Source organism: Triticum urartu, chromosome 2A (assembly GCF_056163025.1).
Source record: "Triticum urartu cultivar PI428250 chromosome 2A, HENAU_Tu73, whole genome shotgun sequence".
In the NCBI taxonomy this organism is placed as follows: Eukaryota; Viridiplantae; Streptophyta; class Magnoliopsida; order Poales; family Poaceae; genus Triticum; species Triticum urartu.
The window spans coordinates 644,867,806-644,882,641 of NC_141874.1; the positions used below are offsets into that span (position 1 = coordinate 644,867,806).

The following is a 14,836-nucleotide window of genomic DNA, read 5'->3' on the forward strand; positions in this document are numbered from 1 at the left end:
ATGTTGCTAAAGGAGACATTGACCTTAAGCATGTTCGTATCGATAAGCAATTGGCGGATATATTCACAAAACTGCTTGATGAGAAAGTATTTTTCTGCTTAAGAGGTGAATTGAACATTATTGATGCCTCAAACTTGGAGTAGGAACTCCATTTGGATGCATGCAAGGCATGAGCCTTTGACTAATCCTTGATATTTCTGATGATGATCATATGTCTTGGATCTACACTTTTACCCTTGTATGCTATCTAACCCTTGTAGGTACTTGGATGAGCTCGAATTCATGAGATTGCAACTCACTCACATCTTGAGCAATCTCTACATCACCAAGTCTCTACAATATGGTGGTTGAAGACAAGGAAGCATGAAACCTTTCAACATATCCTTTGACAAATTCTATATATCAAATTTCATTTGGTATCAAATTTCATGATTATCACTTTGGATACACAAGTGCTCTTCCTTGCAAGACTAACCCATGTAGGTAGATGAACTCAAACTACAAGTGGTGCTACCAACTCATTGATGAGCTACATCAACCTTGAGCGTCCCACACAAGTTCAACTACATGATCAAGATCAACACCACCACCCAAGGTATGTTATTCCATCTTAGAGAAGCTTTACCCCAAGTCATGGGTCAAAGCAGCTCAACAAGATGTGAATACATCAAAATGCTTAAACGAAAAATGGCAACCCCATTTTGAGCTTAAACGATGAGTATGACCTATGATCAAGGTGTGAAAGCAGCTCAACAAGATGTGAATACATCAAAATGCTTAAACGAAAAATGGCAACCCCATTTTGAGCTTAAACGATGAGTATGACCTATGATCAAGTGATCTCACTTGACCTCTCAGTCAATATACTCTAACATAGGTGACTTTGTCGCCGACCAATTCTAGATGAAGTTCTCCAGTGTTTTCTATGTCCTTGCATTTGTCTTTTGCATGTTTGTTTCCCTCTTCATCTAGATTTATTCTCCTTTCTCTGTTTTGTTCTACATTCCCAGCATCCAATTCATTGCAAATCTTTCAGTAAATTCCCTGCAAATCTTTGTGAGATCTTATTTGCCTAGTGAGCTGAGATGACAATTGTGTTCTCTCTGTGCTAAATTCGGCCTCACTTGTTTGTTTCTTTCAGCTGAACTGAAAACAACTAGGTGCCACCGAAGAAAAGGACTCGGTGTTGCCGATTTCAATGCTGAGAAAACACATTGTCATTTGCATCCTGCATATTTGTTCCAGCTCCACTTAATGATTATTGTCCTCTAACGGCATCTTATATTACATGTTGCTTTGTAATGTGACTCAAGGACCAAACCTACTTGACTCTTGCTCCAGAAGATCTCTTCTTGGAAATTGATGTCAAAGGGGGAGAGAGCACATCAAAGCTTATCACATATGAGAGAATGCACTCCTTAAGCTTCTCCAGATGCTTTTACCCATAGAGGAGAGAAGTCACATGTCCTCAAGAGGGGAAAGACATGTTAGCATGTGTTAAGTTTGTTATGTTTGTTTTGCTCTGATTTTCTTTTCCCTATCTTCTCCCATTATCCAATATCATATTTAGGGGGAGAAAGACATCTAAAGGAAGGAAATCTTCGAATTCATTGCATATCTTTACTCTTTGGGGACATGTCTATATCAAATAGGGTACTGAGTACTCAGTCTCTACATGTCGTCCCAATCTTGGTACTCTTGTGGTTTCTTAAATTGCTTTGTCCAGTAGGTGTTCGTGTGTTATCTAACCTTGTTTACTCAGGTTCATCTCTTCCAAAGCTACCTCAAGACCACAAGGTAAGTATATGCATCACATCCATGTGCATGATGATTTTATTGCTACTGTACATATTGTTTGCAAGAAGAAATCATGAACATATGGAGGTACATTTCCTATAGCTACATCATTGGCTCTGATGCACATAGCCAAGATACATGTAACTCATTGCTTGCTCTATCATGGTCATGCATTCACATGCTCTTATATTCATATTCACATGATTGCATACATGTAGGGGGAGCATATGCACGTTACATGTCTTTCCAAAGCTTTACTTGTCATTCTTCACATCTTTATCTAAAGTTTTGATGTATGTTGTCATCAATTACCCAAAAGGGGGAGATTGAAAGCACAAGTGCTCCCTGGGTAATTTTGGTAATTAATGTCAACATATCTCTTGTTGGACCAATACTTTTATCTAGTATATTTCAAAGAGTTCAACAAAGGCATGGCATGGACAAGAGGATGTGGAACCCCTTCAAGATGCTAAGAACAAATGTTGGCAAAAGCTCAAGACTCTACATTTTCATTTTAGTGATCCAAGATCACATTGAGTCCATAGGAAAGCCAATACTATTAAAGGGGATGAGGTGTTGCTTAATGGATTGCTTGCTCAAAGTGCTTAGTGATATGATCAAAAGCCCTCAACCACTTTCTCATTTTCACATATGTCCCAAACCTAAAGTCAAACTCGGCCCCACTGATTTGATCTATCCGGCGCCACCGAGTTCACTTGACATAGCCACTACCAGAAACCGTAATCAGTTCGGTCTCACCGATAGGTAGGTCTCACCGAGATGGGCTTGCAAACTCTCTGTTGCCTGTTGCAATTATCTCGGTCTCATCAAGATATGCAATCGGTCCCACCGAGTTTGCTTGACCAACTCTCTGTTTTGCTTATTACCAAAATCGGTCTCACCGAGTTTGTGTAATCGGTCAAACCGAGTTGAGGTTTTACCCTAACCCTAGCACATCGGTCCCACCGAGTTGATCATATCGGTCCCACCGAAAACTCTAACATTCACATTTTGAACCATATCGGTCTGACCGAGTTTCTCGATTCGGTCCCATCGAGTTTGATGAATTGTGTGTAACGGCTAGATTTTGTGTGGAGGCTATATATACCCCTCCACCCATCCTCCATTCATGGAGAGAGCCATCAGAACATGCCTACACTTCCACTACTCATTTTCTGAGAGAGAACCACCTACTCATGTGTTGAGACCAAGACATTCCAATCCAACCACAAGAATCTTGATCTCTAGCCTTCTTCAAGTTGCTTTCCACTCAAATCATCTTTCCACCATATCCAAATCTGTGTGAGAGAGTTGAGTGTTGAGGAGACTATCATTTGAAGCACAAGAGCAAGGAGTTCATCATCAACATGCCATCTATTACCTTTTGGAGAGTGGTGTCTCCTAGATTGGTTAGGTGTCACTTGGGAGCCTCCGTCCAGATTGTGGACTTGAACCAAGGAGTTTGTAAGGCAAGGAGATCGCCTACTTCGTGAAGATCTACCCAAGTGAGGCAAATCCTTCCTGGGCGATGGCCATGGTGGGATAGACAAGATTGCTTCTTCGTGGACCCTTCGCGGGTCGAGCTCTCCGTGGACTCGCGCAACCGTTACCCTTCGTGGTTTGAAGTATCCATCAACATGGATGTACGATAGCACCACCTACCGGAACCACGCCAAAAATCTCCGTGTCTCCAATTGCGTTTGCACACTCCAATCCCATCCCTTACTTTCTTGCAAGCTGCATGCTTTATTTTCCGCTGCTCATATACTCTTGCCATGCTTGCTTGAAATGTATTGTGAATGTTTAAACTTGTGCTAAAACTCCACCTTAACTTGAAGAAATTAAAAACTGCTACTTTTCTTTGTTGAGGGTCTAATCACCCCCCTCTAGACACCTCTTCTCGATCCTTTCAACCGCGGGGGAACAGGGGCTTACCTTTTCAGGCCGGCCTCTCGATCGCACTAGTGGGAAGCCGGCCGCCCACTATACGTGTCCTATTAAAAGTGGAGGAACGAACAAATAAAAAGAGAAAAAATAGAAGTGAAAGAAAAAACATTGAAAAAATCACATGTTGTTGTCATGTGCGGTAATATTTACTTATATCTCATTTAGTAATAAGAGAAATCCTACCTTTCATCCGACAAATGAAGCCGCACGCATCGACCGCCTCCATGGCCATCCGATCTATTTTGATCAGACGACTCGCAGCCATCTCCAACCTTTGCAACTTGACCCATGTTGCAATGCAAGGAGCGCAACAAGGTGCTTGTTGCAAAGGTTGGTTGCCATGTCCATCACGCGCTAGCCTCATAGGCGATGGCTGGTCTTCGACCACTGCCAACAAGGCCCCGCCCACGTGCACCTCCTCTTCTCTTGTTCATCACCGTCGGAGTCGCCCTGCATTGCGCCACCATGGAGCTTCGCTGCGCGTGTCTCAACCTAACAACCGAGCCTGACTGAGCGCCTTTGCCTATAGGTCATCGTCATCGAGAGCCTTCATGTTGGAACTCTGCTGTCAAACTCTTCCTTGGTGACCAGGTCGATGGATCCGGTGAGATCCACCATGCTGACAAGGAGTGCCGCCAACCTCACCTCGTCCTCATGTGCACGTGAGTTCCTCCATTGCGGCGCGTCCAGATTGCAAACAAAGGACGTGTCGAAATTGCAACATGCCTCTTGTTGCAATGGGACGGGACACATGTGAGCGAAAGATGTTTTTTTGCAACAAGGGTTTTGTTACAGTTACAAACATGTGCCTTCTTGAAATTGGAACACGGCTCTTGTTGTAATGGGACAGGACATGCATGAGCCAAAGATATTTTTATGTTTTGCAACAAGGCTCTTTTTGCGCGAGTCGCATATACCTTTTTGCAACAAGGCTTTTGCTGTAGGATTTCTAAGAAAATCACGCTCGTGTTGAAGAGGAACCCAGTGTGTTTGCGCTATAGAAAATATAGGAACTCATGAGGCATACAATTTCTAAGAAACTAGACTTAACAGGAAATTTCTTTCTAATTGAGGGCAAAGTGATCCTTAAATACACCTCCTACCCAAATAAATACAATAGATCGCATGTCAATATAGAGGGGGACTGCAGCCACACATACATTTGCCCCTAAATGAAGAAAAACAGTTGTCGCGATCATCCACACCTGTATTTCAACACGAGCAAAGAAAACAAAACAATCTGTCACTCGAGCAAAGAACTAACATGAGCTGAAGGCCCCTCAGCTCCCGACGTGGCCTCCTCCTCCCCGTCGCCGGGCAATATGAGGATCGGGCTTCGCACGATGTGCTTGCTGGAGACCCACTTGAGCTGCCCTTCGACGGCGCCTTCCGGCACGGCCGCCGCCTTGACGGAGACCGTGTAGTTCAAGACCTCGTCCAGCTCCTTGAACTCCAGCTTCGTCGGCGTCACTTCCACCGTCACCGATTTCGGCACCTCAACCTCCATCTCGTACGTCGAGCTTGCCACACCGACGTTGGTCACCGCGCGGGTGGCGTTCACGGTGGTGTCTGCCTTGTCGATGATGATGGTGATCGACGGGTAGTTGAGGTCCTTCTCGCCGATCTTTGTTATCTTGGTGCAGTCCACCGCCGGCTCCGGGTGGATGATCGAGTTCACCTGCTGGTCCGTGTAGTTGAGCCCGCACAGGTAGGGGACGTAGTCCGACGCCGACAGGTTGTACACCAGCCCCGGGTCCATGGCTTTCTTCGGGTTCACGTGCCCGGCGCCCGTGGCAAAGTACGTCGCCTGCGTGCCGTCCACGTCGGCGAACGGTTTCTTCTTGTTATCGGTGGTTTCGGTGGTCGTCATCAGCGCCGACTTGATGGCGGCGGGCGACCACGTCGGGTGCGCGTTCTTCAGCAGCGCGGCGACCCCGGCGAGGTGCGGGCACGACATGGACGTGCCGGACTTGACGTCGAACTTGGGCATCTCTGCTTTGGGCGGCAACACCAAGTCCGCGATGCCGGGGACGCCCGCGAGTATGTTCACTCCCGGGCCGATGATGTCAGGCTTTAGAATCCCCCGGCTTTGCAGGTTCGGCCCCCGCGCCGAGAAGGGCGCCATCATCGGCGACCGCGGGGTGTCGAACGACGTTCCTTTCAAGATGAAGTTCGCCGTGGCTTCTTTCTCGGACTGCACGTAGGTCTTGAGCTTCTGCCCGACTTTGTAGGGCACTTGCACCGTCGGGACGACGTGGGGCCTCGGGATGATCACCGGGCCAAACACCTCAGGGGTGACGACGATCATGCCGAACCCTCCGGCCTTTTCGACCATTTTGGCCTTGGTGGTGCTAGGGGTGCCGCCAGTCTCGCAAATGACGATCTTCCCGGTGACGTTCTCCGCACTCAACACGGTGTCGCTGGTGCACTTACCGTCGCCCACGTCGCGCGCCAACGGCCGCAGCTCCTTCCCGTAGTCCTTGACTTCGCTGAGCGACTCGCCGTCAAGTTCATCTCCACTGCCAAGCTTCACGGTGGCCGCGAACCGCCTGTCGGTGGTGCTCGCCCCCACGGTGAGAAGCCAGGGTGCCCCGTTGGCGACGGTTGCCGGGTTCGGGCCGATGTTGCCAGCCGCCGTGCTGACGAACACGCCGTTGAGGGCAGCGGTGTATCCGCCGAGCGAGACGGGGTCCTCCGAGAAGTCAGTGTCCGGGTTCCCGCCAAGAGACATAGAGAGCACGTCGACGCCGTCCTCGATGGCATCGTCGACCGCCGCGAGTATGTCATCCCGGTCGCAGCCCTTCTGCTCGAAGCACACCTGGTAGAAGGCGATGTGCGCGCGGGGCGCCATGCCGACCGCCGTGCCCACCGCGAGGCCGGATATGTTGGCGTCGGGCACGAACGCGCCGGCGGCGGTGCTGGACGTGTGCGTCCCGTGCTGGCCCTCGTTGATCGGGAGCACCGGGTCGTCGACGCCCTTCCACTTCCACTTGGCCGACTCGAAGAAGGACCGCGCGCCGATGAGCTTGTTGTTGCACACGGTGTTGTTGAAGTCGCACCGGCCAGTCCACTTCTTGGGCGGCGGCTTCATCCCCTCGCCGTCGAACGACGGGTGGCCGGCGTAGATGCCGTCGTCGAGGACCCCGATGATGATGCCCTCGCCCATGTTGCTGGTGTTCCAGACGCCTTCCCCGGCGCGGTCCTCGCCCATGAGCCCCAGCATCTTGGGCGTGTGCGTGGTCATGAGGTGGTACGTCTTCTCAGGATAGGCCTTATAAAACCAGTCCTTCTTTTTCATTTCCTCCAGCTCCTCCACCGTGAGACGGGCGGAGAAACCATTGACGACGTTGCGGTAGGAGTATAGGAGCCGGGTGACGGAGGAGGGGTCATTCTCCATCGCCTCCTTGGCCATGTCGCACACCTCGGCCAGGAGCGACGCATGCCAGCTCGACGTGTTCTTGTACAGCTTCGTGTCGTACACGTACGGGCTGCGCACGATGATGAGGAAGTTCTTGTGCAGGCCGGTGTCATTGCCATGGGGGCCATGGCTCGCCGCCGGGGTCGCAGCTACGCACAGGAAGAGGAGGACGGAGGCGACGCGGAGGGCGAGACGCGGCGGCGAGCATCCTCCATGGATTCGATTGTCCATTTGGGTCTAAGGAGAATGATCAGAGGAGGGAGTTGCGCGAGGTAGCGTTACATATGGGGAGTTTGCTCTTGTGATCTCTAAAGATGGAACGTAGCCTTCTGTGGTCAGACGGCGAGATGGCTTAATAAAGATAGCAAAGGCATGCAATAATTGGGGAGGCTTTGCTCTGACCAGAAGTTCAATTAGACTCTGTGTTTTCATTTCAGGGCTTTTCTTGTAGAGGAAATGAAGGAGAGACTAGATGCCTTGAAATGAAGCTGAAAGTAGGCGACTACGAATTTCCCCCATGATTTTGCTAAATGCAGGTCAACTAGATTTTTTTCATGCGTTGATTACTCTGTTTTGATGTCCGTGCAAGACAGAGGAAATCAAAACTAGATCACATGTCTAGCACCATCGTCTTTCTTTTTCTGCCTGTAAAACAGAGAGCTTGATTCAGGTAAAAGCATTCTTTGAACAATCAGTCAAGAGGCCGGTCATTAAAAAGTTGGGAATTTCATCAAGATGGCCCCCGGTCACATTCAACGTATAAGCATGCACAAAGATGTGGTAAAAGGCTTGTTGACCTGTTTACATACTGAATGTCAAAAGGAGAGAAAACACTAGCAAGCTCTCCTATTTCTAACAGGATAGAAGTCACAATTGAACAAGAGGCAAGTGTTATAGTGTCTCCAACTCCGGGCAGTTCATCTCCATTATCACATGTGAGAATCATCGAAGTGTTGCGAAACGAACACCATCGCACAGTGAAAAGGTTTCAGGTATCAATGGGCCAGAAATATCCATGTACGGTTTACACCATGCACCAAGCATGGCCGAAGAAGAGCGTGCAACGCCTCCCGCACCACCCGACCATCAGCAAAGTTTAAGGAGCCGCCGGTGTTGATCTTGATAATGCCCGGATCAGGGGACGCCGGCTGAAGCCCAAGCCCGACAAGACAACAAGGGTCTTCCGAGCGCAAAGTCATTTTGCGCGGTTGCGCTATATGCCGGTTCATCCGAGAGCACTCATTTCTGCTGAGATTCGTGCAGGTGTATGGTCCATCTAGATGCATAGTGCTAGCATATTTTTTGTATCTTTTCTTTTAGTCAAAACGGTGTCAGTTTAATGGGCCCAAGGTACATTTTTTGTCAGAGAAGGTACGCATGCAACTCTCTCGTCTCTCTACCCACAGAACAAATCCATAGACTTTTTTCTCATCATATATAGTAAAATCAACAATATCTTTTAAACTAGGGAAAATTTCATTTATGCCCCTAACTGGAACTCACTACTCAAATTTGCCCCTAATTTCAATATGTGATCAAATTTGCCCATCTACCATTAGTTGCCCTTATAGCAATGCCCTTATGCGCTGTTATCGTCCGGTCAAACAACTTTGACCATCTTAAAAAAAATAGCAAACAAAATTAAAAAAATTCTAAAATTTTGAGGGATCAAAGATACTCAGGTGGGCAAGGTGCGTGCAAATTTTTGTGCTATTTAGACATATCAGGAGCTCGTGGCAAAGGAAAACAATAAATCTATACATCTTTAAATAGTAAATTAAAAAATAGCAAGAAAATTCAAGAACATATGAAATTTTTTGGAATCCAAGATGCTCGGGTGCGCAAGGTGTGTGCAAAATTTTGTTATCAAATGACTTGCAAGGAGCTCTAGCAAAAAAAGCAAAATAGTGTATTTTCAAAGTTTTTCTCCGAGACAAATTTTGTTTTTTTCTCCACGAGCTCCTACAATGTCCGAACACAACAAGATTTTGCACACACCTTGCGCACATGAGAATCTTGGAATCCCAAAATATTCATATTTTTTTAAATTTTCTTGCTATTTTTTTGAATTTACTGTTCACAGGCGCACATATTTATTGTGTTTCCTTTGCCACGAGCTCCTAGAATGCCCAAACAACATGAAAATTTGCACGCACCTTGCGAACATGAGTACCTTCAATCCCACAAAAAATCATTATTTATTTATTTTTTGGTATTTGTAAGGGTATATTTCTCCCTATGTGGTTTTGGTGATTGATGACAGTGCATTTGCGGACTAATCGTGTGCGTTGAGCATTTCAGATATCTCATGTCTAGGCACAAGACGATTCGGTGCCCCTCGGAACCTATCGAAGACAGCGGTTCTCTAAGTTTCTTTTCGGTGGATTTGAGTCGTAGGAAAGTTGTACTATTAGAAGGGGGTCCGCTTCGAAAAGGTTAAGGTGGAATCAACACGTACACATATGTTCCTTTGCACCACCTTTCCTTCGCTTCAATGGAGCACCATCCGTTTATTCTTGTCTCTGCAATATAAAGGGTGCCAAGTGCTATAGTCTTTGTGGCGTGCGGTAGAGCAGTAGTACCGCAGGGGTCCACGATAGTACCGCTCAGGCAAGCGGTAGTACCACACCAAGCGGTAGTACCGCTCCTCGCGAGCGGTAGTACCGCTGCCTCCAGCCCAGACACTGGCGCATGCGGAAGTAGGCGCGGACGTAATTTTTTACTTCCGCCCCCACGTGGTAGTACCGCTCCCTGTGAGCGGTAGTACCGTGTCGGACTTTCTCACAGTCCTAAACTCAGCGGAAGTAGTCACGGAAGTAATTTGTTAATTCTGTGCATCTTCCTGCGCTAGTAGAGCCCGGTAGTACCGTAGGGGCGCGCGGTAGTACCGCTCCGACGGTTCTATCGCCCCTTGCCTAGTGCAACAGGACCTCATCTGGCCTCTACTGCACGAGCGGTAGTACTGTCGTGGTTCTAAGTCTGACAGTAATGTAGGGGGGTAGGTATGGAGAGGCAAGATCTTAGCTATGGAGTAGTTGTAAGCACACGAGATTTACGAGTTCAGGCCCTTCTCGGAGGAAGTAATAGCCCTATGTCTCGGAGCCCGGAGGCGGTCGACTGGATTATGTGTGTATGAATTACAGGGGTGCGAACCCTTTACACTGAGGAGGGGGGTGGCTTATATAGAGTTCGTCGGACCCCTCCGGCCCTCGGTTATGCAGGGTTTCAAATACATTAAGGTCGGGCGTTACTGGTAACGCCCCTAATAAAGTGCTATGATGACCATAAAAGCTACTTAATGACCGACCGTTAGCGTGCGGAGTGACTTTAGGTCTCCTGGCCGTCGAGTGGTTGGATCTTGGTCGAGTGATTGCTTCTTGGTCGAGCGTCTTCGAGTCCGTCGAGTGGAACACCTCCAAGTCGATTGAAAGGTGATTTCTTCTAGAGATGTCCTTGGGTAGGGCAGTTAGGACATGTCCATGACCCTACCCTAGGTACATAGCTTCATCATTAGCCCTCGAATGGATCGAGGTTTGAGTGGGAAAGGAATTGAGAACTTCTCTGACTCATTTTGCATGCCATGAGCATATCTTGTTTTGGATCAATGAACCTGAGTGATGACAGCAACTTCTTTTTCAGTCGCCTTGATCCATTCTTTGTTTTCTGTCGAGTGAGTTTCTTTACTTGAAAAGCTCCGAGTGACGGTGTGGAGGAGATCTTCCGTCTGACAAGTTGTTCTGCTGCCCGCAGATTTCGCGGGATTCGAATTTTGGGAAGCTCGCGGGACGGGGGAGGCCGCAGTAATCGGATGGGATAGGGCAGAGCCGCCTCGATCTCTCCGCCACCTTTTTCGCCACGTATCGCGCGCGCGATTGTTACGGGATTTGACAGGATCGTCCGGGCCTACCAGTCAGCCACTCGGAAGCGACCTCATATAAGGCGTCGGACCGGGGTTTCTTGAATAGTGCGTTCTCATTTTCTCTTCTCCTCTTCAGGCTTATTAGTCGCGCTCGCTCTCGCCCTAGCGCCGCCGCTCTGTACGCGTCTCGCCGGCAACGATGGGGAAGGAGAAGACGGCGGCTCTGGAGCGGGCGAAGAAGGCGACGGCAAAGGCGAAGGGGAAGGCGACTAGTCGGGGTGGATCTTCCTCACGGGCCGGCCTGCCGAAGGGCTGGATCCAGGGCGACTGGATCCGCTCGGCGATCCGCCAAGATGACCTTGACGACCTAGCCGACGGAGGACTGATCCCCCATGGATCGGTGCGGCTTCCAGGGAAGGAATCCGAGCCACAACCTCGGGAGGGTGAGCGCGTTCTCCTTGCCACCCACGTCGACCGTGGATTTTCCTTGCCTCATCACCCTTTCTTTCGGGGATTTCTGAATTTCTTTGGGGCACAACTCCACCACTTCACTCCCAACACAATCGTTTATCTCGCTGCTTTCGTGTCTTTGTGCGAGAATTTCTTGGGTTGTCGGCCTCATTGGGGTCTTTTCAAGCACATTTTCACCTGTCGTTCTCAGACGGTGAAAAAAGCCAATCCGAGTGACGAGAGAACACAAGTGATTCAGATGTGTGGGGGTCTTGGTGTTCAGATGAGAGGGAAAAGTTCCTTTCCGGCCATGATTCTTCCCGACTCGGTCCGCGGATGGCAGTCGACCTGGTTTTACTGCAAAGACCAACCGACGCCAGGGCAGTCGACTGGCCTCCCTCCTTTTACCATGGACCGAGTGAGGAAACCCTCCTCTTTGAAGGTGCTCCCAGAGGAGAAGGCGCAAGTTAGGGTGCTGGTCGAACGAGTGGTCCAGCTTATCCGTGACGGGGTCACTGGTATGGATCTCTTGGAGGTTTTCCTTCGGCGGCGCATCCAACCTCTTCAAGCTCGAGACCATCCGATGTGGATGTATTCGGGTCTTGACGACACCACTCGGATTCACCCGGAGGAGGTCGATGACGACACACTGGAGGGGTGGCTGTCAGGCATCACCGGAAACAAGGACAACCCCAGGGGAGCCAGGAGAGTTCCTCCATTCGACCAGTCCCACGAACCAGAAAAGGTCCGATTCTGAGCTTTTGATTATAATCTGAATTCACTCGCGCAGCTGTCTATACTGCGTCGACTGACTTTATTCTTCCTGCTTTCTTTCACGCCCTTATCGAAATGTACTCGGTGCCCAACGGAGAGCAAGAGCAAGATCTGGAAGGAGAGGCGAGCGACGGCGATAGTGGCGAATGGCATTCTGACGGAGAAGAGGACGAAGAAAGCGACGACTCAAGTGACGAAGAAGTCGAGTCGCCTCCTCGCAGGGAGAGGCGATCCAAGCTTGCCCAAGAACGACCGAGCGCCCGTGAAAAGGTGATTGCTCAGACTAGTCAGTCTTCAAAGCGTCCTCGGACATCTTCACCAACCCCAACTGAAAAAGTGTCAAAGCATCTCAAAGTTGCAGAGCAGAAGCCTCGGAAGGCATTCCGAAGATTAAGATTGACATCCCCGTCGCTTCTGCGTGAGTGTCTCCCTTTGTATTCACTCGACGCTCTGTGCTGTTTATTTTTGTTGATTTAACCAGACGAACTTTGGAACTGGCAGCGCTGCTACTTCCGGGACCTCAGCTTACAGAGATGAGGATGAGGTAATGGAGGATGCAGTCACTTCCAATCTGGGTATGATTTCTGTCATTCTGTCTTTATTTGGTCGACTCAACTGCAATGTGTACCATTAGGTGACGTGATTTTGGCGATTGATCTTTGAACAGCTCCTAACATTATTGACCTCCCCGATGATGATGATGAAGAGCCTGAGAGGCCTTTGACGAGAAAAAATAGGAAAGCTCCTGCAAGCAAGGTGCCACAGTCGATGCCGATCGCGGAACCAGTCGTTCAGGACGCTGGTGATGCCAATCGGGGTTCTGTTACCTTCGCCGTACCATTGTCGAGTGCCCTGCCTTCTTCGTCGACTGCTCAAGCTTCTGCCGACCCACCTTCAGTTTTTGCGATCCATCATGTCCCAGAGGACTAAGTGAATGCTGCCAAGGAAGCCATACGCCAGGCGGGCATTATGATGGAGAAGGTGAAGATGGTGCGGGACGCCAGTCAGGCCGCCTATGATGCTAGCTCGGCTCTCCAAAGCAATGTTCAGGTTAGCTGGTCACCGCTTGTTCGGTTAGGATATGCTATTTGGAGACTCTCTTTCCGAAAACCTTTGCATCTGTACACCCGCTGGGTGCGTCGATTGAATTTTTGGACTAGTGGGGGCACGCCGAGTGCACCCACTGGGTGTAGTCCCCGAGACTATGGTGGACTGCTGGCAGTCGACTGTAGTCTTTGTATTTTGATTCTTTCGCTCGATCTGGTCTGGCCGTGTCAAGTGTAAACCGAACCGGTAGGGGCACGCAAAGTGCACCCACTTGGTGTAGTCCCCGAGACTATGGTGGACTGCGGACAGTCGACCGTAGTCTTAGTATTGATTGTCTTTGTCGTTTTTCGCTGTAAAATAACTTCCCCTCCATGTTTGCAGAAATCTTGCGATCTTGGAGCTCGCTTTGCTGACTTGGAGAAACAGCAGATCTAGCTAAACCTTGACTTGGAATTGGCCAAGACAGAGCTGCAAAAGTCCAAGGACGACGCCAATGGTAAGACGAGCTTGTCGACTGGTTTGTCTTAGGCTTGAGTACCCTTCTGCTCTTTCTGAATCAAGTACCATTTCTTTGCAGAAAAACTGAACGAAGCTCTGGCGAAGAAGGATCGGGATTTGGCTGCTGCTCAAAATAAAGCTGACGACAGAACCGCTCTGGCTGAACAGAAACTGGCTTCAGTCGGCCAATTGGAAGAAGAGAACGCCAAGATGAAATCTGCCCTAAACGAAGCCAACAAGGAGTGCACGCGGTTGAAGAAAAACAATGTCAACCTGTACGAGAAGATGGAAGGCATCGCTCGCAGGAGGGACGATCTGGAGAGTTATCTGAGTAGCCTTGCCAAGAAGTTGTTCATCAAGCTTGAAGGTATACATTTTGTTCCGACTGATGTTTTTTTTTGTCGACTCAGCATACGAAAATTGACTTATCCTTGGATCGTGAATGCAGAGTTTTGCCAGAACTTCGAGGAGGAGATTGGGCGGATTGAGCCAGGTTTGGACCCCATCAACTCTCCCGTGAAAGATGAAACTACCATGAATCTGCTCCGACTGGAATCCCGCATCGACGGTGTTGTGGACTACTTGGCTCGACTGAAGGTCGCCACGTCATGGATCGACACGGCACTTTGGCCAGGGGCCACGCTCCATAATGATCTCGAGTCTCTGATGACTCGACTTAACGAGATCCCTGGTCGAGTGCAGGAGTGGAAGAAATCTTCTGCCCGGTGTGGTGCTGATGTGGCTCTGTCTTTGATTTGTGTCCACTGCAAGGAGGTGCGACAAGATAAGCTGGCAGCAATCAAGGTCGCCAACACCCAGAGGCATGACTTCCGATCTTTTATGAAGACTTTTATTGCTGCAGCCACTCGGATCGCCGACGGCGTCGACCTAGACGAGTTCGTCGAGCCTGCCAGTCCTCCTCCTGTGGACTGAAAAAACTTTTATGCCCCACCTTAAATTTGCCTCGGAATGCCAAGTGGTTTTTGTAACCGTTAAACTCTCTCAGGCTGAATGCCCGAGCACTTTGATCTGCGGTCTGGAACCTT

General features: G+C 49.2%; 1 pseudogene; it reads right to left on the reverse strand.

Moving 5' to 3' along the window:
* Positions 1-4,790: 4,790 nt before the first annotated feature.
* On the reverse strand, positions 4,791-7,450 carry LOC125533848 (subtilisin-like protease pseudogene; annotated as a pseudogene).
* Between the last annotated feature and the right edge of the window lie 7,386 nt (positions 7,451-14,836).